General features: G+C 38.0%; 1 protein-coding gene across 2 annotated transcripts in view; it reads right to left on the reverse strand.

Moving 5' to 3' along the window:
- Positions 1-25365, reverse strand: part of PAFAH1B1 (platelet activating factor acetylhydrolase 1b regulatory subunit 1) — a 71271-nt gene extending 45906 nt beyond the window's left edge. Inside the window, exons 1-2 of one of the 2 annotated variants that reach the window (XM_058560098.1) lie at positions 25004-25365; positions 24169-24450 (exon numbers count right to left, since the gene is read on the reverse strand). The gene's annotated coding sequence lies outside the window, so the exon portion shown is untranslated. The remainder of the gene's footprint in view (positions 1-24168; positions 24451-25003) is intronic. The other variant, XM_058560099.1, reaches the window with a different exon arrangement.
- Between the last annotated feature and the right edge of the window lie 213 nt (positions 25366-25578).

Consider the following 25578-nt stretch of genomic DNA (forward strand, 5'->3'; position numbering starts at 1 on the left):
TTCCAGTTCTATAACTCAAAAGCTCTGTTCTCATAGCTTAAACCTCAGTTTCCTCATTAAGCCTGAGTTTTCTCAACTATAAAATGGACTTAAATGTGAAATTTACCTCATAGGGTTTAGTGAGGATTGAATAAGATAATAATGTAAACAAATTCTATATACTAAGGAGTACCATATATGTTAGCTACTGCCATCAGTTTTGAACTTTAAATATATCTTCAAAATCCCAGCTAAAGAACAATGAACGCCAGCAATGAACCTGGGACATGCCTTCTTATAAAAGTCCCTGAAATTGGCTTAATTTTTGACACTTTTTTCATAAAGTTTAGTGAAGAATGTGTAGATCTCCTGGGTAGTATAACATGACTGATGTTTTGCAAATTTTAAGAAACGAAAACTGAAGCAATCATCTCCCAAAACATGGTCGTCTTGCCCTTCGGAAAAGCAATGTTTTTTCACTTCTGCTGTCTTCTCTTCCCCTCACCATCCCTAATTTGTTTGCACCACCCAAATCATTCTGATTTCTGTATAACTAACGCCACAGAACATACACACGTGTTTTGAGTTGCAGTCCTCATGATATGGGGGTAAAAGAAGGAACAGCTCTCATCATTTAAATAAATAATGGTGGGTATTTTGAGTGTGCCTGCAAATTCTTCATCACTTCATCAGATGATGCTCCTTATCACGGCACACATGATACCAGGTTATAGGTTTCTCTAAGTTCTCAACATTTGACTTGGACTATTATTCTAGGTAAAAAACTGTTTAAAACTGCATCATTAATGCTATACTGCAATGCAGTCAAATAATGAAAAAAATACGTAAATTTACCTAGGAAGTCAATGCACTGCATATTCTGAAAAATACCCCAGTCTACAGTTTAAATCTGTGAGATTACATATGACAACAAAGTACCCAAAAATGACTTCATTTCCTTAAATCATTCTTTATGATTTCCTCACTTTCCCATCTACAGAGATAAGCTTCTCAAGTTCTGAGATTGTTTTCTAATAAAAATAAAGATGGCAAAATAAACCAAAATATCAACTGTTCTGCAGTATCTTGGGTTCTGTGTGAATAATTAAATATGAGAAAAGTTAGATTTTTCCCATCCTCACAATTTGAAAATGTTAGATCACTGCAAGTTTTTAACCAAATACCTAGGCTTTAACGTCTACTTGTTCTTATTCTGCTTCAGCTTGGAGGCCCATGATTCATTGGGATCTGCCGTTGACAGACAATAACAAAAACAAAAGACCAGGTTGGTTTACCATTGAGGGATGGACTGAGCTCAGGCACAGTTCACTGAAAAAGTAAAATTCTTCTAACAGCCACACTATTTTCTCACTTTCCTATCTGTTACAGCTAACTACCATATCTCATTTTACAAGATTTAAGTCACTCATCCAAAATTTACATATAAAAATATTTTGCATTTTTCAATTAGCCTTGGGCCAAAGATTAAGATATCACTTTTTCACTGAGAATTATTCCTACCACTCTCAAGTCCAGTAACTCTAATACTAAAGGCAAGTGTTGCAAATAGAGTATCTGCTCTATAGTTTTAGACTATTAACTGAAGAAATCAAGTAGAAATAGTTTTTGGGCTTTGAAATCAAACAGACTTAAATTTAAGTAACACAATGTAAGTCATATCTAGTTGTCCACTTTTGGGCGGGGGGAGAGTTTTTTAAATTTTCTTTTAATTGAGGTCATAGTGGTTTACAACATTGTGTAATTTCAGGTGTACAATATTATATATCAGTTTCTGTATAGACTGCATCGTGCTCACCACCAATAGTCTAGTTTTTATCTGTCACCATACATATGTGCCCCTTTACCCCTTATGCTGATCCCCAACCCCTTTCCCCCGGTAACCACTAATCTGTTCCCTTTATCCATGTGTTTTTGTTTATCTTCCACATATGAGTGAAATCATATGGTGTTTGTCTTTCTCTGGCTTATTTCACTTAACATAATACCCTCAAGGCCCATCCATGTTGTTGCAAATGGGATGATTTTGTCTTTTTTTTATGGCTAAGTATTCTATTGTATACACATACCACGTCTTCTTTATCCATTTAGATGTCCATTTTTTAAGATGAGTCATTTTTGCCTCAGCCTTGTACCTTTCACCAGAAGACTGGAATCATATTATGAGATAGTTTCTATTATACTCCCTGTGATGGTTAACTTTATGTGTCAACTTGGCTAGGCCTCAGTACCCAGATTTTGGTCAAACACTAGTTTAGATGTTGCTATGAAGGTATTTTTTAGATGAGATTAACATTCAAATCAATAGACTTTGAGTAAAGCTGATTACCCTCCATAATGTGGGTGGGCTTCATTCAATCAGTTGAAGGCCTTAAGAGAAAAGACTTACATATTCCCCCAGGAAGAGGGAATTTTGCCAGCAGACTGCCTTTGGACTGGAGCTGCAACATCAACTCTTCCCTGGGTCTCCAGGCAGCCAGCCTACTCCGCAAAGTTTGGACTTGCCAACTTTCACAATCATGTGAGCCAATTTCTTAAAATCTCTTCCTCCGTCCCTCCGGAGAGAGAGAGACAGAGAGAGAGAGATTGATTGAGGGTCATTTTTTTTTTTTAAATATATACATAAACCCTATTGATTTTTTTCCTCTGGAGAACCCTAATAACCCCCATACCCCGAGTTCTGTTATACTAACATAGCAGCCTTTACTATTACAGGCTTAGCCTGTCACTAAACTCAACTGGAATGAATATTCTTCACTCCTCATACTCCTTAAACTCTACTCCCTGGATACCCTCCAGGCAAATAATGTTTTCAAGGGTAATCAAACGTAAAAAAACTGCTTCCCACCTACAACAAGGGAGATGTCCTGAGCGAGGGCTACTGAAGTGCAAAGCAAGTAACTGAGAACTCATCCTATCCTGTTTCTTCACCAGTCTCTCCACTAAGAATTTTTGATATTTATTGCCATTACAACTTATAAGCACCATCTCACTACTGCTGATCTCTCCTCTCTTTCCTTTTCTCTCCTTGTTGCCTCTTTCTTGCCCTGTCTACCTTATCACTTCTTGGCTTTCCCTTTACAAACATTAATCAGGATGCCTCCTCATTCCCATGGCATACCCATCAAACACATACTAGATATAATCATCATCCCAGCAGTGTTCACTTATTGATGGGTGCTCAAAGACTGCTTCTTCATTGATTAAAAAAAAAGTTTCAGGGGCTGGCCCCGTGGCATAGTGGTTAAGTTGGGTGCGCTCCACTTCGGCGGCCCAGGTTCGCGGGTTCAGATCCCGGCACAAACATATGCCACTTGTCAGCCACACTGTGACGGCGACCCACATATAAAAAGTAGAGGAAGACTGGCACAGATGTTAGCTCAGGGCTAATCTTTCTCAGCAAAAAAACAAAAAGTTTCCACCTCTTCTTTGACTTATGGCATGAAGCCGTTTGGAACACCTGAAGGTTCCAAAGAAGTTGAATTCTGACTTGGCTTTCTAGTGCTTTTTATCTCAAACCAGCTATTCTGTATGATACAACTGTGTATGCCTATACACACTATAAACAGTGGAAGAGAATGTCAAAAAAGACAAACATTTTTTGTTTTATATGATTTTATAGATTGTAGGTCACTTTTTTCTTTTAAATTTACTCTGGTGTCAAAATATACTTAAATGAGAAGAGGAAAAGATCTACTATTTATGTAGTTATTTTATAGACACACAGTCTGAAAGGAACAATGACAAAACAAAATGGTTCTGAAATGTAAACTATTTCTCCTAAAAATGTCAGGTTTTCTATCAATTATGTTCTACCTTATTAATCCATTATTTCAAGATTCACTGGGATTCTATGATGCCAAATAAATATCCGATAAAAATGAAGAATACCAAATTATACTACTTGCTCTCTAATGTAACTTCCAACTTGGATTCTATTATTCTATTAATTGACATCAAAAGAGAAAATGAATTCACCAAACTGATGCTGCTGACCTCTGTGAGTTTACATAAATATAGGCAATGATTCTTTAGGTTGAAAAACACCTCTGAGAAACAGGACAATAAGTGCACATACGTATTTTTTTTCAAAATGGATTTACTAAAATAGTTGAAGAAGGAAGTAACCAGGAGAGAACATTAGAACCACCTGAGGAACTTCCTGAAAATAGTCATGGCTAGGCCTTATCCTCAGAGATTCTGAGGCGGCGTGTGAATTTTTAAAATTTCTCTAGATGCTTCTGATGCACATCCTCAGTAGAGAACCATACATTCAACAATACAAACTACAGCCAGTCCTAAAGGGTCAAAAGCAAAATTACAAAGAAGGAGAAATCATCAGTGTCAGAAAAATGTTATCTGGGCTCCAAGGGCAAAAATCAAACTGGGAGGTTAAGGTACTCAGATTTCAATGGTAATTGCAACAACTGTCACTCAAATTCAAAAAAATATTTACAAAGCCCCTCAGATATATCTTGAAGAGATATTTTATATTAACAGAAAAAAGACATCAACCCAACATTTTGAAATAAGTCAGCACTTTTCATTATAGGTAAGCTTTTATTAAACATTTAAAAAAAAATCCTTCAAGAAGAAAATACAGCTGGCTTGTTCATTATATAACTATCTAGTCTCTCTGGTATGTTCTAATAAAGACACATTCTTTTGTAACTACATTAATTTTGTTGCTTTTCATCTTGATTGTATCTTCTCCCCTTTATATCTAGACCAGGGGTTAGCAAACTTTCTATAAAGGGCCAGATTATAAATATTTTAAGTTTTGCCAACCTAACAGTTTCTGTAGCAAAAAAGTAACAATAAACAATATATAAAGGAAAAGGTCTCTGTTCCAAAAGAACTTTATGGACATTGAAATTTGAATTTTATGTAATTTTTTACAAATTATTATTAATTTATAAAATTAAATTTATAAATTATTTTACAAAAATAAATTTTTCAAAAGTTTTTAGAAAAATATTATTCTTCCTTTGCTTTTTTCAGCCACAAAAAATTGTAAAAATCATTCTTAGCTCAAAGGCTGTACAAAACACAAGCAGCAGGCAGGATATGGCTTGCCAGCCATAGTTTGCAAACCCCCTTACCTAGACAAATGAAGTTGTCTGATACAGGCTACTTTTAATAATACTAGTATCTATTCCAGAGTTGTCAGGCAGATTAGTAGTATCTATTTCACAGAGTTGTCAGGCAGAATAAATGAGCTGATACATGTAAAGTGCTTACAACAATGCCTGGTACATACTAAGTGCTATATATATTTTATACACACACACACACACACACACACACACACACACGCACTGTTTACTATCCCTCCATTGTGTTAGCCTATCACATTGAAATACCTTGCCTAAAATCTGACTGTTATAAAAAAGAAAGATTCCCTCACTGTTGAGGTAGAAAAAGTATCCAATTACGATTTATCAGCTTTTCCTGGAAATTAATTTTCTAGCTCTTTCTCAAAAATCCAAAGTAAATATATCCACCTGCAATTTATCCACAGCAGCAGTCCCATTAACTTGAATTCATCAGGCAAAACAAACAAACAAACAAACAAAACTTATCTACTAAGGTAACTACTTACTAAGACCTCAGAGGAGGACATAAAGATCCTATTTTCAATACACTAATGCAACTGCATTTAGGACGGAGTTGTCTATAAATGTGTCATTACACTATAACCAAAACATGGCTTACAAATTCATGTTTAGAGTACTTTTTCCTTTAGTTAAGTAGTGAATTTAATTAGTCAAAGAAAGTTAGTGACTCTCATTCTGGCCTGCCCCAGCCTAATAATGAAGTGTGAGTCAAAGAACGTAAGAAAAAGCTACCTGGAATGCAGATGAGGCCATTTATCTCCAGAAAGGTATAATGAGGCAGCATTCCACATGCCCAAGTCTTCATTATTAAAATGTTTTATTTGGCATACATGCCCTTTACCCATATGTCTTTGCAATTTTCCAATCCCCTTCAGGATTCAGCCTCTGTGAAGCCCTCCCTGGCTAGCCCACTCCCCTTGGCAGAGGTAGGTACCCTTTTCTCTAGTCTCACTGTGTCGCGCATATAATCATAATAGCTACCATTTACTGACTGACTTCACATGGTAGGCCTCTTTCCTACCACATTTAATTCTTATTCTTACAACACCCAGCAAAGAAACCAATATCCTCATTTAACAGATGAGGAAACAAGTTCACCAAGGTTAGATCATATATCCAAGGTCCAACAGCTATACAGTGGCAGGGCCAGGATTCAAACCAGGTTTGTTTTTTATTCCTACACCAATGGTTTCAAACAGCAGGAATGAGGACAGAGAGGAGGTCAAGTGGGCAGGCTTCTGTTTTTATCTGTTAATATACTGGGTTTCTGCATATGAGTTTTTTGGGGAAAAGTTTCCACTGTTAAGATAAATTTGAAAAATCACTGATTCTACCCTGTGCTGCCTCCCACATTCTTTGTAACTATATACATACATGCTGTCTCTAGCACCAGACAGAATCCTCAGGGGCAAACACTGAACTGAATTTCTTTGCCTCTCTAGTACCAGGCACAGTATCTGGCACTCAGCAAATGTTTGTAGGGAATCAAGCTTTGAAAACAAGATTTTCCAAATTAAAAAACTATATTTTCACGGTTACAGGCAATTATGAAGTAATTTATAACTGTATAGCAATTTATAGTTAATAAAATTCTTTCATATACATTTTCTTCTTAAAAAGAGAAACCAAGTTGAACTTTTAAAAATGTTTTCCAAAAACGGCACATTTATTCAACATTCAAAGCTTTATTTTAATAAAATATCCATAAACAACCGTCAAACAGTATTGGCAAAAGATATTAACTATGTTTTATTTTGCTTTAATTGCCATACCGAAATACTATTACGGTTAAACCATATAAAATTGCCAATAATGGCAACTACACAGGTTCAAACCTAATACTTATCAATGGTATCTAAACAGCATGAGCAGAGGTCTCAGCAGCTAGCACAAATAGCCGAACTTGAGGGAATTATTTACAAGGTTTTGACAAAAAAATGAAGCAAACAGAGTAACTCCCTCCTCTGTGATTTCATAGTTCTCTGTACATACATATATTTAACACTTCTCACACTACACTGTAATTATCTGCCTTGATGTTGTCTCCTCAACAAGGCTCCTCCAAAGCTGCAAACCTGACATATTCCTCATTGCATGTCTACCAAATATCATGATAATTAACACACAGTAGGTATCTAGTAAGTGTTTCTAAATGACTACTACAGGCATCACAGAAAAACTGAGATAAAAATTTACTATGTTCTCAGAACTAAAGATGCACTTATCACTTTATTTTCATTATTCTTTTTTAAAATTCAAAAAAATCAAATTCTGAAATATGGACAATAAGATATATCAAAGTTGACCTGCTTGAGGCTGGTTTCAGTGTATTTGTTTTTCTTTTTAAAGACTGAACACTAATTAATACGTATCAGAGAAAGTATACTAATTTTAAAATCTCATAGAAAATCAATTGGCTGTCTCAACTTTACTAAAACTTTAAAAAATAAAGCCCTTTTTACTTGCATATTATTATTCTGGTTTCTGCTTACAAATGCTACATTTTCAAGTGTTAATTACACAAACATAGCTACAACAGTCCTGTAAATCTGGTTTTTTTTTAAGTTAAAACAAAGTCACAAAAAAATCCATTGCCTTAAAACAAGAAGAAAAAAGCTCGCTAATACTTCCAAGCATACAAACAATAATGGAAGACATACTGTTCTGTGTGTTTTTTTTTTTAAGCACAAGGTATGGTGAATACTAATGCAGATAGCCCAAAGGAATTATGACAATGCAGAAATCACTGCCATTCTTAAGCAAGGGAGCAATGTTCTAAAACTGTTGTTTCACGGTGGTTGTTTTGGAGCTAATGTACAGGAAATATTAAAGCAAGGGAAGGCTAGAAACAGAAGATGACAGAGGCCTGGACTAGAATGGAAGCGATGGGAACAATTTGAAAAAAAGAGCTTTATGGTCAAACTGCAATTATGCAAAAGCGGAAAATGTTTTTTTTTTGACATGGTCCACTACTTGCTCTTGGTCTTGAAGATGGCCTTCTCTAGGGTTTGATCTTGGTCCTAAAGGCAGAGATCTCCTGTTTACATTCAAGGATAACTGCCCAGGTGTTATGATGACCCAACTAGAAAACCTGCAGTGTCTCTCAACTGAACTGATTTCTAGTTTACTATTATCTACACCAATGTTTGTCTCCACTGAAACAAATAACTGAGAAATAATAGCTATATTCTCAATGTCAATTATTCAATTTACTTACTGAGGATCTACCAGGTATCCAGTATTCAAACCAAACAACACATACCTGTGTTCCATGTAGCTCAGCACACAGTTAACCTATGTGCCTCATCTACAGAAAGCTACACGTGACATAAAAGCAATGTTAAGTGATAGTCCTTGTCCATTAAGAAACTTACGATATAGTTGAAGAGGTGAGCTCTACATATCCTTTCATTCATTCATTCATTCATTCATTCATTATCTACTCTGCTAGGTTCTGTGCTATGAGATTTTACGATAAATAAAGATGAATAAAATGTAATCCACCCCTAAGGGAATGTACAATCTAGTTAGGGTGAGGATGGGGGGGAACGCAAGAAAGTGATAAAGAGAATATAACATGAGCTGAGGACTGAACAAGTCAGCTTTATAAACTGAAAGACTAAAGAAGATGGAAATGACTGATGATTTTTTGAGACGGGTTTTGGAGGAAGGGAAAATAGTATGTTGAACGTAACATGACAACAAAATATCCAAATGCAAAACTAATTTAAGCAGTTACAAAATACAGTACTGCTGAAAAGTTGAGGCTAAAGATGGCAGACTAAGAAATACAAAGGGTAGTCATCAGTAAGAAAACAGAGTGGTTTCAACCCTGACTCAAGACATTCAGCAGTGAAGGTAATAAGATAAAGAACTGTAGTTCTAGTAGGGTTGAAGAAAAAAACCCTACTTGTTTTTAAATAAGGGGAGTCAAGTAGGTGTGAAGAAAGAAGGGGCAGAGCCACATATTAATATGTTTCTTGAGGGTAGAGATCTATTACAGACATAAATAAAAACAATACCTCCTTACATTTAATCTATGCTGAAAACCACCGTGAGTCCTGATCCATAGCAATGGTCTTCTGCTGAAGCAATTAATTTCCAGCAGCATAAAACAGGGTTGTGTACTGGCCTCTTTTTTCTTTAAATCTATTCCTTAATGATTTTACCATTTTTGGATACTCTGGAAGAACACTGCTCTGTCCACCTTCAAAAAAGAAAAAAGACAGGCATGCAGCAGATCCAAAATTATTTCCTAAGAAGAATCTTAACCTACAAGCACTCCCACAAACTACATTTGGGTAAAACTAGACTTCACAAAAAGTACTTAAATCCTACGTATGGGGGGCCGGCCTTGTGCCCTAGCGGTTAAGTGTGCACGCTCCGCTGCTGGCGACCCAGGCTCGGATCCCGGGCACGCACCCATGTACCACTTGTCAGGCCATGCTGTGGTGGCGTCCCACATAAAGTGGAGGAAGATGGGCTGATCTTCCTCAGCAAAAAGAGGAGGACTGACATTGGACGTTAGCTCAGGGCTGATCTTCCTCACAAAAAAAACCAAAATCACTGAGCAGACAAAACACATTTGCATTCCGAATCCTGGACCATCCATATGTAGCCTCTGGATAACATACTTAATAAATACAGCACTGAAAGGTACAGGATGGTTGACATCAAACCAGTTTCAAACCCTCTGCTTAAAACCTTTCTGGAACAAGGGTGTACACAGCAGCTAAAAGAACAGGTAAATATCTTGCATTTGCACAAAACTTCATGATTTACAAACTGTGTCTTCATATCTATTTGATCTTCAACCACACTGTGCAGCAACCTTCAGAGCTACTTACACAAAAATGCAGAAATCACAAACTCATGTCTACAGAGAATAGTGCAGGTAACACAAACGCGTGAAGCAGGCAAAGAGCAATCTTTCCATACAAGTCTTATTTTGTTCGGGGGTGGCCGGTGGCGCAGTTAAGTGCGCGTGCTCTGTTGCCGGGGCCCGGGCTTCGCCGGTTCAGATCCCGGGCGCACACCAAAGCACCGCTTGGCAAGCCATGCTGTGGTGGTGTCCCATATAAAGTGGAGGAAGATGGGCACTGATGTTAGCCCAGGGCCAGTCTTCCTCAGCAAAAAACAGAGGAGGATTGGCAGATATTAGCACAGGGCTGAACTTCCTCACAAAAAAAAAAGACTTATTTTGTTCGCATATTAATCATTTTACAATATTCTTTACTTCTGGAGAAATATGCTTTGTTCTACTTTTCTTGAATATTCCAACTGTCTAGCTATACTTTTTTCCATTTTTTATAGAAACATCAATAGGAGTATTTCTTCACTGTGAACAACAGTCCAAGAGCAATAATAAACAGTAACAGGGAGTGGTCAGAACTTGTTTCACTGGAGACCTTATGCCCATCTAAAGGAAGGCAGCTGTGACTCAGCTTGGGCCAACCACTGCCATGGGAAAATGTGGGCCCCACAGGGGCCAGAGCTGCTAATTTTTCAGGATAATCCAAAAATGGAGACTTTATGCAAAATAGCTAATTTTTAAACGCTGACTCCAAAAGAATTTTTAACTATGCAAGGCCAAGAGAAATGCACTCACAGACTTAGTTTGGCCTACAGGCTGCCAGTGTGCAATCCCTGGCTCAGTAATGAATAAATACAGGTTTTTGAATAGCTGAAGAGACTGAAGAAAGAAGAACCAAGTTTAGGAATTTACGGTCTAAAATCGATGCCAACAATATTATCTATTCTCTTTATTCAATTCAAAGCATAAAAATTACTAAACAATAAATATTTAATTAACCTGAGGATGAATTCTGCAATGCAAAAACAAACAAATTTTATCATCTTATCTGCAGACACTTTCCTCATGTTTACTGCAGCATTGTCTATAATAGTGAAAATCTGGGAACAACCCGAAGGCCCATTTCTGTAGCACTTTATAAAAAGAAACTATAGTATAATCATATATAACAAATTATACAACACTAAACTAGACCTACATATAGCAATAATACATCTAGAAAGCATTTTGTTAGGTGGAAAAACCAAGTTATAGAATAATATACAGTATAACATTCATGTAAATTCTAAGCATTATCATACATTGTTTATGGATACATACATATATAGTAAAAATAAAAACAGAACAAAAGGATATACACAAATTTTAGGAAGAACTTTACCACTGAGAAGAGGAAAGGAGGGGAATGGGACTGGAAAGAGGTACCAGAGGGACACCAACTGTAACTGTAATAATGCCTTATTTCTTAAAAAAACTCTAAAGCAAATATGATAAAATGTTAAAATCTGTTGATTCTGGTAGTAGTTATGCGGCTATGCGGATATTTTGTTATATTACTACAGGTACTTTTCCTGCATGTTTGACATATTCCATAATAAAAATAAATAACATATTTAACCATAAATATGTAAAATAAAATTAAAAAAAAAAAACCAAAAGCACTTTTCTGAGTATAGGTCCCACGACAGGCCCTCTGACAGCAAGTTGAATATATAAATGATATGAAAGCAATGAAGGAATAAATCCTACACTTTTGAGATCCTACTGTGTAGAATTTTGGAATCAAATATTGGAGGTTCAAATATCAACTTGGCCACTTACAAACTATGTGACCTTGGGCAAATTTTCAAACTTCCTAAGCCTATCCGTCCATTTATAAAAGGAGCTAATACTACCACCTACCTCAAACAATTGTGGTGAAACTTACGGAAATAATCAGTGTTAAGGACTTGTCTACCATTTTACTTTCCTCAACAGAGTTCTAGAATAGTAAAGACATACAAAGATAAGAATTTCACTTCAAAGATGACATGGCACAGTACCTTTTGCACTCTTACATACATAAACAAAGTAAAAGAGACACCGCTTTCCTAGTGTCCAAGAAGAAGAGAACAGATCAGTTTTGCCATGACAAGAAGGCAGAAAGTAAAGGTAGACTGCCCTATTACTATTATCATCAATTCATCTTAATCATCATCGTCATCATACTAACAACAACCAACATTTATGGAGTACTTATTATGTGCTAGGTACTGTTCTAGGCTCTTTAAATGCATTAACTCATTTGATAACATCAGATAAAATTTTATACAAGCTGTAAGAAGAGAAGTAATAGAGGGTTGGCCCTGTGGCGTAGCGGTTAAGTGCCGGCCTCTGCTGCTGGCGGCCTCGGGTTCGGATCCCGGGTGTGCACCGACGCACCGCTTCTCAGGCCATGCTGTGGCAGCGTCCCACATAAAGTGGAGGAAGATCAGCATGGATGTTAGGTCAGGGCCAGTCTTCCTCAGCAAAAAGAGGAGGATTGACATGGATGTTAGCTCAGGGCTGATGTTCCTCATAAAAAAAAAAAAAAAGAAGAAGAAGAAGTAATAGATACCATAAGATTATGAATTCGGAGAAAAAGAAAATTTCTTTCAGGTGAAAAAAAACAGGGAAGGTTGCCTGGAAAAAGAGAATCTGGTAGATAGATATGAAGGATAAACAGGTCAGAGGATACAGAGAGGAAAAAAGAAGGGAAGGAGTAGTAAAGAGTGAAAACACCATAAGGAACAGAAAGTACCTTACAAAGGGTGAATCACAGGATACAAGGCAGACAATAACAGTATGAAAAGGTGAGCCAGGACACATAAGAAAAGTCCTTTAGTGCCTATTTAGGATCAAACTAACATCTACTAAATACCATGTTTCTAGCAATGTACCCTTTGCATTTTCATATACAGAGCTCACTAAAGATAGTGAAAAGCTGGCGGTGGGATTTTGGCAAGAAAGTGACTTGAGAACTGTGGTTCAGGAAAATTAATCTGGCTGCTTTATGTAATACCCCACATAATTCCTCCTCTTATTCTCTACCATGGCTGATGATACCCAGTTTCTCAATTCTACCCAAGCTACAAATCTGAGATGTCCTCTAATACTACTTCTCTCTCCCCATCACACACTCATTCACAATTCTACCTCCTAAACCTTTCTCCAGTCAACAAACTTCACTGTCACTATCTTATTTCAAGCATTAATCATTCTTTCCTGAAAAGCCTAAGTGACCTATAAACTCCAATCTATATTTCTCACCGCTATCCACACAAACTATCTAAAATACACATCTGATCATAATGCTCACCTTTGCTTGAAATTGTTGACTTCCAATTACCTACAAACTATACAGAATAATTTACAGATTCTATCAATCTGGCTCATATGTACCTTTCCAGCTTCACATCCCTATGTACCCTACAATCCTCTCTGCCAAATTACTTTCCAGCATATACATAATAGTTTTTCATGCTTTTGTACCTATGTATGTTGCTGTTCCCTCTACCTAAAATGACCTTCTCCCATGTCCACTCCAATGATTCATTCAAGATTCAGTTTAAATACCATCTCAACTGTCTTTAGTGGGGAGATTGATGGGCCTTGCAATAGCCTAAGTGACAGATATCATATACAATGTACACCATTACAATCCAGGACCCAGATTTAAAGTACTATACAAGAACACTAAATTTTCTATCCATTTAATTATTTCACTAAGAATCCAGAGAAGATTCAAATTCAAGAAAGTTCTCATTTCAATCAAGTTTTTCCCCCTTTTTATAAAACTGAATGGCAAGAAAAAATATTCTTAAAATTTGACAAATCTAGAAACAAGGAAGAGAATCAGGATTTATCCAAAGAATGAAGAGGTGATGAAATACTCTGGCTATCAAAGTTTATTTATCATATATGAATAAACAATGAAAAAAACTGGATATAATAGAATTAACAAATTTTAACGTCTTTCATGATTCAGCAGTCACTTCAGATTTTTACAGTATTACCATGGTGCTATATCTTTATAATCACAAATCTCAACATAAAGATATAACATAAACACAACATAAAATCATTATTCAAGCTGTCTGGCTCTTTGCCCTCTGGTTAAATGAGCATTTTCTGATAAGAGTATATCCTGAAAGTGAAATTTATCTCCACCTACTGAGAAAAATAGCAAAGGCCTATAAATTGAGAGAAATTAAAAACTATTTCAGGCCATTAGTTCTCATTTTTTGGAAAGCATCATAATATACCCGTAAAGCCTCAAATATCACCAGCATAGAGGAGGACATCTAAGATCCAAAGTACTAGGGCCGGCCCTGTGGCTTAGCGGTTAAGTGTGTGCGCTTCGCTGCTGGCGGCCCGGGTTCGGATCCCAGGCGCGCACCGACGCACCGCTTGTCCGGCCATGCTGAGGCCGCGTCCCACATACAGCAACTAGAAGGATGTGCAGCTATGACATACAACTATCTACTGGGGCTTTGGGGGAAAAAAATAAATAAATAAAATTAAAAAAATAAAATAAGATCCAAAGTACTTTAAAAGAATATCGCTTTTAAAATGTTAGAAATAATACTTTATGTGGAGCCAACCTTGACTCTTTTCTTTCTTCTTCTATATCCAATCAATGACCTTGATCTGCCAAGTTTACCTCTTCAATATTTGTTGAATTATTCTCCTTCTGTCTATCCTTACCATTACTACCATAGTTCACACCATCATCTCTCACCTGGAATAATTTCAACAGGGCTCCCTAAATCTAGTCTTGGCCTGTTAACATCTATCCTCTACACAGCCCACAGAATCATCTACTTAAAATACAATCTGACTACATCACCTCTCTACTTAAAAACAACCCTTCACTGGCTCCCTATTTTTTACTTATTTAAGAAATATTTATATGACACTTACTATATGCTAGTCACTGCTTTAAATGTTTTACAAGTGTTCATTTACTCCTCACAACTACCTATGAGAATTTAAATAACTAGCCTTTATATATTGTATGTGTGTGTGTATATATATGTGTATATATGTATGTACAAATTTTAATGTCTTTAATGATTCAGCAGTCACTACAAATTTTTAGTTTTACCATGGGGCTATACCTTTATAATCACAAATCTCAACATAATGAGATTATACAAAATATAATACAGCTATATAAGCAGCAGAGCTGGAAGTTGAACCCAGGCATCTGGGCTCCACAGTTGGGATGAATCACTGCACTATGTTGCCTCCCTATTTCCTAAAATCCACATGCGTTAACGCATTTTATAAGGTCTTTGATCAGTATCTGCTCCCTGCCCACATTTCCAGTCTCATTTCTAATCAAGCCCTGCTTTGCTCACACTCCATTAACACCGAGCATCTTGTAATATATACCTTCCCTCTCCCCACTCTGTGACCTTTATGATCCTACTCCTGCTGTCCTCTATCTGGAGCACCTTCTAGTACTTCAGCACACTTCCCACAACAGAGTGCACTGAATACATGCTGATGACAAAGAATGAATTTTTTAATGCCTCATAAGGTTAGTAAGCAATATATAAACAAAAATTTTCTATTACTAATTAAACTGGTAGACATAAAAACACAAACACATTGGGGCCCCACGGCTTAGCGGTTGAGTGCGCGCGCTCGGCTACTGGCGGCCCGGGTTCGGATCCGGGGCACACACCGACACACTGCTTGTCCAGCCATGCTGAGGCGCCACATACAGCAACTAGCAGGATGTGCAACTACGACATACAACTATCTACTGGGACTTCGGGGAGAAAAGAGGGGAAAAAAAAAAAAAAACAACCACAAACACACCAAATGTTTTAGAACTCAAGTCTCCAATACACCTAATAATTACCCCATTAAAACACATACAAACAATAATAGCCAAAAAAACTTTCCCCGACCTTGGTCCTCCCTCAACTCTTGTTCCTTCATAACACCCACAACCATGTGATAGCCCAAACTCAACAAAAAAAACACCTCAATTCCTCACTCCTCATCTCCCCCATTTCCCATATCCAACTGGTTACTAATTTTATACATACTGAATCTCTGTCAAATCCATTCTTTCAACCTGCACTGCCACTTAAGTAGCCTCTTCACAGGTCTATCTGCCTCCATCCACTCCACAGTTGCATCTTCCACAATGCTGACAGTTGCCTTTCTGAAAAGGAAATCTAATGATGTCACTTCCTGTAACTTAAAATCCTCCACTGGCACCTCAAGGGCAAAAGCAGTGGTTCTCAAAAACAAGCAACTTGGGAGCTTATTGAAAATGCAGATATCCCAGGTACCCTCCATGGAATTTTTATTGCAGAAGTCTAAGATGGAGCCTGGAAATTTACATTTTTAACAGGTAAAAATCTACATCTGATGAAGATGGTCCAGGTACCACCCTGCTTTACAGGCCAGATCAGGGAAATGTACTCACTCCTCTATACGCACTCATCACTCCAGCTATACTGAACTACATGGAACTTACCTCACCAACCAAGCTGTACTTACGAGATTGAGCACAAATTACTTCCTCTGCCTGGAACTCCAAACAATGTGACAAGATTTCTTAAAAAATGTTCAACCAACATCTTTGTGAAGACTTCCTTGAGAACTCTGGGCCCTCATCCCACTAAGTACATATTTTGATTACAGCACTATTATGCTTTTACATATTAAATGCGTTTATAAACTTTAAGGTCTTTGAGGGCAAGGGCTGAAAATCACGTTTATATCCCTAATGCTTGGTATATATCTAAATAAATGTTTGCTGGACAGAAAAATTGATGGAAATTTACAAGAGAAACAAAAATACGTAATGGTGTTGGAGAATTTTAAGTAGAAACCCAATAAGATTCTCTACACAAGAGTTATAAAGGAAGAATAAGATATAAAAACTGCAAGAATTGTAATTCTCAAGAATTATCTTGCTTTCAAATTATAAATTCTCCTTAATGTAAAACAAGTATCTTTCAGAACATGGATCTGAACATGGTTCCGTTTTTAAAATAAGAGTTGAATCAGTCAAAAATATTTTTGTTTTCTGCTGCAGTAAATTTTTTTTGAGGGAATGGGAAGAAGGTGTATTTAAATACTAGCACAGAACCAATGAATAAGATACCCTATTGTTTTGCTTCTCAGATCACAGCAGTCTCCCTCTAAACAAGCCCCCAAACGGGGAGCTCTCTCTAAAGTCCCAACACTGAACTTTACTTTCAGAGTAATTTCTAGAGGGATATATAATTCACTTAAATGTAGCTTCTTCAAGGCCTTTCTCTGATATTTACTCTTCAAACTATTGTTAAAAAAACTGGAAAAATTTTGGGGTTATTAAATTAATATTTAAAATTCTAAACACAACTTTTCTGAAGGTTAAAATAAAGATGTAAATTGTTTTAATAAATGGGGGAAAGGAGATGAACCTGCTTTACAGAAGAATGCTCTCCACTCCAGGACATGGAATTTGACTCACTTCCAAATGATAAAGTAGGAGAAAGGAAAAATAATAACTTTACAGTAGAGAAAACTGGCAAACACTACATTAACTAAGTGATGAAGGTTAACATCACCAGTCATGTTTTGTGGGTATCAGGTAGCCCCTGAGACGATGTGATGAGAAGTGCACTTCACCTCTGGTATTTTTTCCAAAAACCCATAATCCCAGTCTCATCATGCAAAACACACCAGACAAACTCAGTTTGGGGCACATTTTACAGGATACCTGACCAATACTACTCAAGACTTTCAAGGTCATGAAAAACAAGGAAAGACTGAGAAACTGTCACAAACCAGAGGAGATTGGGGAGACAGGACAACCAAATACAATGTGGTACCCTGGATTAAACCTAGAAAAGAAAGAGGACATTAATGGAAAAACTAGTGAAATCCAAATAAAGTCTGGAGTTTAGCTAATAATAAATACCAAGATTGACAAACATAGCACAGAAATGTTAAGATGTTAACAATGGAGGAAACTGGGTGAAGGGTATATACAAGAACTCTGCACTATCTTTACAACTTGTCGGTAAATCTAAAATTATTCCAAAATAAAAAGTTTATTTAAAAAAAAGGAAAAATGTGGGGTTATTTAACTTAGTAATATTTAAAAGTAAAAACAAAAATTTTCTGCTTGTTAAAGATGTAAATTAGCAGCTTAAATAAAATGTTTATTAGCAATATAATTTTATATTAAAAAACTGAATTTTTTATTCACCATAGCCAAGACTTGGAAGCAACCTAAGTGCCCATCGAGAGACGAATGGATGAAGATCTGGTGTACATACACAATGGAATACTACTCAGCCATAAGAAACGATGAAATCCAGCCATTTGTGACAATATGGATGGATATTGAGGGTATTATGCTAAGCGAAATAAGTCAGAGGGAGAAGGTCAAATACCTTATGATCTCACTCATAAGCAGAAGATAAAACAACAAACAAACACAGAGAGACAGAGATTGGACTGGTGGTTACCAGAGGGGAAGGGAGGAGGGAGGGGGGAAGGCGAAAGGGATGATTAGACACGTGCGTGGTGATGGACTGTAATTAGTCTTTGGGTGGTGAACATGATGTAATCTATGCAGATAGAGAAGTATAATGATGTACATCTGAAATTTATACAATGTTATAAACCAATGTTACTGCAATAAAAAAAAATGAATTTTTCCATTTGGCATTGATTTACATAGCACTTCTTGCCTACTAAGAAACTCTGAAGCCGTCACTGGTTTCAGATACACATAACAGATAGCAAAGGGGAAAGAATCCCCAATACTAATTCTTAAGAAATGCTAATTCTTAAGAAAAATTATAAGATAGCAAAGGGGAAAGAATCCCCAATACTAATTCTTAAGAAATGCTAATTCTTAAGAAAAACTATAAGAACTATATTAATATATTAATCACTACTTATTTATATGATTAAACTGTATGTTAAGTCTCTTTAGGAAAAAAAAGTCCCTAACAATAAAAGACATTTACTGAAGGATTTAGAGGCCTTTTATCATTCAATATTAGCAACCACCCTATGAGTTAGATACTATCAACATTATCCATGTATAGATAAGGAAATTGAAGCTCTTGCTCAAGGCACATAGCTGGCAAATTACGGAGTTAAGACTGGAATCTAAAATATTCATATATGGTTTTAATCAATAGCTTTAGTTAATTTTCTGATATACTAAATGTATAGCTTTTTCCCACCCTTAAAAAATGTTAATCAAAAAAACTAATCAACACAATTGACTCATTATCTTCACCTTCTCTTCTTTCAGTCAGCAATTTTTTTAAAATTTTTATTTATTTTTTTCCCCCAAAGCCCCAGTAGATAGTTGTACGTCATAGCTGCACAGCCTTCTAGCTGCTGTATGTGGGACACGGCCTCAGCATGGCCAGAGAAGCGGTGCGTCAGTGTGCGCCCGGGATCCAAACCCGGGCCGCCAGCAGCGGAGCGCGCACATTTAACCGCTAAGCCACGGGGCCAGCCCCTACAGTCAGCATATTTTTGATAAAATAAAAACAAATATGGAAAGATGAACATATAAAATATATGCCTTATGCATACAAAACACTAGTATCATAAAACATATCTTTTTATCTTTGCCATAGATTAAAAGTGGATTAATCAACAATGTGCAAAATCTTAATAAACATAAAACTGTACAATACTTTCAAAAATTAAATTCCATAAAAACTTCCCAGATTCTTAATTTCACTGTTGTCAAAAGACAGTCCCTCAGAAAAATTTAACAGCCTCAGGTGTCAATAATTCTTGTCAAGCTGTAAGAGTTCAAAGAGCAGATAATCAAAACGCAAAGAGCAGATAATTACAAAATGCAAACGTAATTTGTCCAGTTGGGTTAATTCACTTCTCATAGGTGAGAATTTTGTGGCCCTGATACAACTATATCAGAAGAGTGACCCTGTTCCCAGGGACAACATAAAATCTCTGTAAAGGAAGTATAAACACTTTTCTCTCCTTCACCTTAATTCCTGAGAGATCACTGGAAGTTAGCTATTACAAAGAACTATAGGATAGCGCATTTCCTTTTACATAACCCTGCATTCAATCAAATGCGACAAGTATTTATTTACTTACTAATACCACTTATATGTATTTAAATATTAGTTTAATGTTTAATATTAATTTGTTAATATTTACTTATGAATACTACTTGCATGTATGCAACAAGTATTTATTTACTTATTGATAGTACTGTAAAGCAGTATTAGGCACTTCAGGGAGTCCTTACTCAAATGCCTTATGCAAGCAAAATAGTTAACAATACAAGACCATGTGTTAATAAACGCTAATTTAAATGATGCAAGCAATAAATGCCACTGATTTTTACCATTTTAGAAAAGAAATTAACATAAGAATAAGTTATAAAACGAGTCCATTATTGTCAAAAGAAAACGGAATATTTGTTTGATCATGCAAGGCAATACCCAAATGGGTGGTTCAGTGTCTATAATATTACCTCATTCTAGCTACTAACCTAATATGTGACCTTAAGAAAAGAAATTCTCTGAATTTTGGTTCTCTCATCCATAATACCAATCTACCTCAAAAAGTAGCTGACAGGACAAATAAAATACCACATTCAATATATTTACAGAGTTCTAGGGAAACGTTTATGACAATGTTTTTTTATATTTATTTATTTATTTTCCCCCAAAGCCCCAGTAGATAGTTGTATGTCATAGCTGCACATCCTTCTAGTTGCTGTATGTGGGACGTGGCCTCAGCATGGCCGGAGAAGCGGTGCGTCGGTGAGCGCCCGGGATCCGAACCCGGGCCCCCAGCAGCGGAGCGCGCGCCCTTAACCGCTAAGCCACGGGGCCGGCCCTATGACAATGTTAAATGACAATAACTTTAGACGATACTTTTCCAGAAGTATCCTTGACAAACGCACAGATCAATCCTAACTAGGTAAGTTAAGTTTCAACCAAAAGCCACCATCTTTTAAAGAGAAAACAATAAATCAAAATAATAAGCACCCATGGTGCCTGCATCCAATGAGTATAAAGCATTTCACAAATACCAATTAAAATCTATAACCGCCATGGCAAGATAAAAAATTATATACAAAGCAGAAGTTAAACTAAGGTTCCATTTAAATAAGTAGCAAAAGTGTCATACTAAATCAGCAATGAAGCTAAAACAATCCAAAAAGCCTTCACTGAATTTAACTATTAGGCTTATATAATACAGCATCTTTCTTCATGAGTAGATTTCTCAAAACATTTGGTCTTCAGCAACTGGGATTCACTGTATAGCTAAGCATCTTCAGGAGAATAGTAAATTTGCTTTTTCTTTTCAGAACTCATATTATATACTACTAGTTTTATTTTAAATAGAGCAACTTTTAAAGTAAAAAAACAATTACAGTTGTATTGTAGAAGATGTAAGAACAGTGGCAAAGAATTCCCATTTCAAACTTAACTGTTTCTCTCTTTCCAAAATGCATGAAAACAGGTTATCTATCACAATGAAATATTTTCACAACAGAGACTTAGAGGCAAGTAAAAAAAAAATCTCTTTTAGGACCACAGCAGACATGGCTGGCTCGATTTAAAACCAAATGAGCCTCAAGTCCCTTTGGCAAAAGAGTGCATGACTCACTGCTTTAGAACTCAATGGGAAGAATTGGAAAATTCACTCTGATTGCCCTAAGATTTTGCTTTGGGTTTGTTTTTTAAGACATCTCCATCCTAATGTTGACAACTTTCATAGTTTCCATGGCTTGTTTATTAACATGACAAGTTGTGAATAATATGAACTATATGTAAAGACAAAGTAAGGTCCCACTATTTCCTGGATACTTAAAACATGAGCCATAAGGTAAAGTAAAATATATATATATATACACACACACACACACACGTATGTATATATACACACACATATGATATATATGATCATATACATGATCTATTTTTAGTACATAAGAGGGAAGCATTTACATTGGAAAAATACAGACAATGAAACATGGATGTGACAGCTAGAAAACCAAAAATTATGATATTGATTTTTTCCCTTCCAGAAACATCTCCAAATCTCTTTCCTACTAGAGTTATTTTATCTGGAAAAACAGATACCAAGTAATTCTACTAAAAAATGAAATCCATCCCAATCTCATTAAAAGTTTTATAAGTATAGAATTACGAAGAATTTTAAAAATCTATCTCCAAATTAAGCAAAAGATTCTGCCACATGTATCAAAAACATACACAGATACAGACACACATTTGGAACCAAAGCTCTCTTAAGTCAAATTATTTCAAACACCTGATCAACTAATAATCTACTGAAAAATCACAGCTCCTTAGTGCACTTTTATAGCTACAGATACTAGGGACGGGGATACACACATAACATAGTGAATGATCATTCCTAATCTTATTCGTTCCTCACCATGTGAACCCTTCTACTTTCTAATCACATTAAAATAAAAATGTAAAACTATATCATACATGACAAAGTCAGAAGGCTCATTTACCACATGATTTTGACATTCTTTTGAAGATGTCTGTTCACATGAGTGCCTGCTACAAGACATTAAAGTGACCTATCCTCTCTTATGGTAGAACCTTACAAAAAGGTCCCTTTCAAGGGACAACACAAGAGAAAAGGTCTATATAAAGAGCCTTTAACACAATTTATCTTATCCTTTTTTATTCATCTTTGATGTTCATTATTAAAAAATCAGACTTACTGTTTTAATGCAAACTAAAGTAAAAGAAAACATCTGTAGCATTATTAGATTTTTGCAATATTTCTACTATTTCTTGCCAAATATTTCTGGCATTCATTAATTTACACTTACTTGACTAAAACAATAAAAAACATTAACAAGGCTGTGTATATATATGTGTATGTATATTTACAGAGACAATAAGTGTCTGCTTTAGGAAAGGGACATTGCTTTTTATCCTAACCATTCAATATCTATCTTGCAAAAAGGTGAAAACTAAAAACATGAGATTTTAAGATTTACTACAGAGAAATGCCTTTGTTGTAGCACTAATTAGCATCAAATAACCTTACAAAACATAAGCAGGAGAAAAATGTTATGAAAGGGCAATCTAGCATTTCACAGCTTCTGCTCTCTTACTCCACCCAGTCTCCTCAGCTGAATGGCTGTTCACAGCATCCACAAATATTAGCCCATTTAAAAAAAAAAAGGTGGTGGTGGGGAGGTACCAAAATAGGGCTAGCTCCATAAAAATCAATATATACAGAAATATTTTGTGAAAAATTGGGTTCCTTTCCCTGATTTATAAAAAAATAACAGCTTCAAATTTGTTTTAGGAGATCCTCTCCTTCCAATTCAAACAATGATCATTTATAATAGAACATGAAAGAATAAACCACTCTAAATACAGATTACTCTTCTGCTTTAATAAAAACTGCAATTTGCAACTGCCAATTATTTTGCAAAACTGTGTCCTGAAAGATACCCATGAGAGATTAAAAGCTAGCTACTGCCTTAGAACGAAATCAGAATTTAAGTAAAGGCTTTTTATATATTCGTCTTTATATCACTACTGACATATCCAAGCAGGAAATTTTCCTGATTAAGAGACTGGACCCCGCAGCCATCAAGCCTTGCTGCAGCAAAAAAAAAAAAAAAAAAGCAAGCAAATACTACTGTGGCAAAAGGGGAGGGATGACATTACCGGTATCAAAGGCCCAAGCACTGTCTCCTCCGCCCTAGCTTGAAAATGAAATTCACACAAAACAACCCACCTCCCAACAAAAACAGAATTACCAAAAATCGCACAAATTTTTTGTTTAGCATTTAAAACGTTACGAATCCCAAGGATTGTGTGTTAAAGTAGCGATCAGAACAACAGTAATATCTTTATTCTCTCTCAATGGCCTCTTAAGGAAAGGGGGAGGGGGGAACCTTGGCATGACATCGCCCATTGAGGACGAGACCACAAATCTGGTTCTTCTCTTTCAAAGCACAATTTCTTAACCAAAGGATTGATATAAATTGGACCCAAATCCCAACCCCAACAGAAAATCTCCTGCCCTCCTTCCAAGGAGTTTCTTGCTAAGTCACTGAAGAAAGGCAGAATAACAAATAACGCCAAGGCATCTTGCTCTCTCTCATCTCAGACATTGAAAACCTCCTCTTTTCTACTCTTCTGTTTCGAGAGGTCGAGTTAAAATTTGCCCACCACCTCAAAGGCATTTTCTCACCTGGGAGGCTACAGAAGGCACTGTCTTTCCTAAAGGAGTCGGGAGATGAGATTAGATGAAGGGGAATGGCTGAGGGCCTCGAAGCTCAGTTGTTACAACGTCAAAAGGCAACTCCCGTTTGAGGAGCCGGTGGCAGAAAAGAAAACCCCGCCTGATTTGGTAGGTGGATGCTGCAGATGGTTCGGTGGGTCGGGCCGCTCCTCCTTAGCGGATATCGAGGCTGGACCACCGCACAGGGGCGCCAGGGAAGGGGTGGGCCATCCTCCTCAGGTCAACCTCATCCTAAGGACAGGTGGGGGACGGAACGCCCGAAGGCCTGTGGGTGCCGAGGCGGCGCGGGGCTGAGCCGGGTCCCCGAGCCGCCAACCGCGGAGGGCGTGGGGACTGCGGAGCTCGCCTTACGCGGCCGGCGAGACGAGGGCCGAACCCTTTCCCCAAGATCAGAGAGCGACCTGCTCTCCACGCCCTTCCTACCCAAGAATACTTTTCTTGCTAAGTCACCGAGGGAGGAGGGCGATCTCTTCTCGGGGAGGGCCGCGGACGGAGTCGCGGCGGCCCTAGAACCCCCCGAACCCGGGCCGCGGAGCAGTGGAGCGAGGGCAGCAACCTCCCGGGCCTGTCCCCCCTCCTCCCGTGTCTCTCACTCAACGGCCGTCGCGGCCGCCATTTTGAGAGCGAGGAGAGAAGAAGAAGGAGGAGGCGGCGGCAGGGGGAGGGGGAGAATGGGAGGGAGGGGACCGGCGCAGCCACATCGTCAGGCCGCCGGGCCCGGCCCGCAGCCGCCCGAGCGCGGTGGAGGAGACAGAGGGGAGGGCGCAGACCCAAGCCGCCTTACCGGAGCGCTGCACCGCCGACTCCGCAGGGCCTCTTCCGTCCTTCACTCCCATCCACCGGCGGGGGAGGGGGAGAGGGAGAGGGAAGGGAGGAAGGAGGGAGGGAGGGAAGGAGGGAGGGGGAGGATGGCGCGCTGGGCCTGGGCCCGGTCCCGGGGAGGGGGAGGGGAGGGGAGCGGGCGGGCTCCTCAGCCGTTCCGGGGCTCGAGCCCAAGCCCGGCGCTCGCAGTTTCTCTCGCTCGCGCCCGAGCGCTCCCCTCCTTCTCCTTCTCGCTCCCTGGACCCCGGGGTCGCTGCTCCTTCGCTCGCTCACTCGCTATCTCGGCCGCCGGACTCCGCCGCCGCCCCGCCGCTCCAGCTCCGTCTGTCACAGGAGCTGCCCCAACGCCCTGACGTCACCGCGCCGCCGCCGCCGCCCCAAACCCGCCGGGAAGAGGGAAGGGAGGGGGCCGGGAGCGGAGGAGGGGTTGCGGCGCATGCGCCGGCCTGGGCCGGGCCCTGAGCCGCGCTGCCTTCCGCTTAGCGGGCGGGTGGCTGGTGCGGCTTGGCGGTACCGAGGGGCCGGTGGGCGAGTTTG

The sequence above is a fragment of the Diceros bicornis genome, chromosome 18, assembly GCF_020826845.1.
Source record: "Diceros bicornis minor isolate mBicDic1 chromosome 18, mDicBic1.mat.cur, whole genome shotgun sequence".
NCBI lineage: Eukaryota > Metazoa > Chordata > Mammalia > Perissodactyla > Rhinocerotidae > Diceros > Diceros bicornis.